This window comes from Vigna radiata, chromosome 1 (assembly GCF_000741045.1).
Source record: "Vigna radiata var. radiata cultivar VC1973A chromosome 1, Vradiata_ver6, whole genome shotgun sequence".
NCBI classification, from domain to species: Eukaryota; Viridiplantae; Streptophyta; class Magnoliopsida; order Fabales; family Fabaceae; genus Vigna; species Vigna radiata.
The window spans coordinates 32,692,613-32,694,354 of record NC_028351.1 but is presented as its reverse complement, the minus strand read 5'-3'; the positions used below and the strand labels follow the sequence as shown (position 1 = coordinate 32,694,354).

Here is a 1,742-nt window from a genome sequence, read left to right as displayed (position 1 = left end):
AATTTCTTTAATTTAGTTTTGTATTTAATTTAATTTAACTATATTTAGATATTTGTTTAGTCTAGTATTGGGTTTAGCATTTTTACTCTCTTTAACGCTTTTTATGATGTTCGAATGTGTTTAATTTTTATTTTTAATTTCGTCAGTTACATTCACAAACAAAACCAATTTCACAACCCCCTGCGTGTCTGACCTAATTCTCGATCCATATTTGGTCCTTGAGAGACGACCTAGGAGTCACTTCCTAGTCTATACTGCATTTCTCATATGCAATCAAATTTGATTGGGCGGTGACACCCATCACTCATATGAGACCATCGGGCACCTACTCTTCCGACACTGCACGGGAAATTTATGAAAGAATTGTAAGTTATCACTGTTCCTAAAATAATAATTTATTGTCATTATACATACTACATTAAACTATTTAAAGAATAATGGTGTTTTGTAATGTTACAGGACGCCTTGGTTGAGTAGAGCTCCCAAGGTCAATTCACCCCAGAGGGTCGCCAGGATATTCTTGCTGTTGCGATTGGACGACCTGAGCATCCTGGATGTGTACATGCTGCAGGTCCTGGAGTAGGAATTAAAGATTATTTTGGGAGCTCTTCTCGTCAACCTTCATATGCATACAACGAAACACAAAGAGAAAGGATGACAGAAGAGATAAAAAAAATGGTCCAAGAAGACCTTAGAGAGGAGATCAGGGCCGAGGTTAGATTAGAGATGAGGGCTAAATTCAGCGCCATGTTCCAGCAGCAGTTTGAGAGCTATGGCATGTGCCCGGTGCCATCTCCTGTACAGGGACATGTTATCCCTCCCCCTCCCACAGGTAAACTTAATAAATATTTATGTGCAATTATTTTTATCTTTTGTATAATCTAACATTTACTCACTACAAGAAAAAACGTCATTATCTACAGCCCAAATCCGTATATAAGGCCCAAAATCCGTATATAATTTTTGGTTATATACGGATTACATACGGGCAAAAATCCGTATATAATACTGTCGTAGCTAGTGTTATATACGGATAATCCGTATGTAATATGCGTATATAAATTACATACGTACAATTTAACTACGAAAAAATCCGTATGTAACTTTATATCGATAAAAAAAAAAATTCATTTGCATTCAATAACTAGAAATTTTATATATTTAATAAGAGATAAACAGAACTTTCGAATTAACAATACATATATGCAATATATAATAAATACACAAAAATATGTATTTAGAAAAGTGAATTCAAATTACTATGACAATTAAAGTGCAATATATATTTACATAAAAACAACTTAAGGGTAAAAATTGAGATAAAAGATTGAAATTACAATTCCTGGTGCAATTTTACACTTCATCCATGTTTAACCTCTTCATTAGAAATCTGCATTATAATGAAGAAAACAATATCATAAGTTTTCCAAATCTCACCTGCATAAATCAAATCTCTTCTTTAATGTAATGCAATGAACTATGATCATAAATACTATTTGTCTACAGCTGACAGATCACAAATTAAATTAAATGGTAGAAATTTAAAAACAACCAATAATTTATAATAAAAATTCACAATCTGGTATATGGACACTTGTATATTTTAATTAAAGAAATTATATCAGAGTTATAAAGATAAAGCAACAAAAAGATGGAGGTAAAGAAATTACATCAGAGTTATAAGATTCAATAACCATAAGCTATAACAGGAGTCACCGAAGAACATCCTTACAGTGGCAAGG

The 1,742-nt window shown here is 32.4% G+C and overlaps 1 long non-coding RNA gene across 1 annotated transcript; it reads right to left on the bottom strand.

The window, feature by feature from the left end:
• Positions 1-1,136: 1,136 nt before the first annotated feature.
• Positions 1,137-1,742, bottom strand: LOC111241383. The gene is made up of 2 exons (XR_002667333.1): positions 1,671-1,742; positions 1,137-1,390 (listed from the first exon to the last, which is right to left on the bottom strand). It is a non-coding gene; the product is annotated as an uncharacterized LOC111241383 (long non-coding RNA).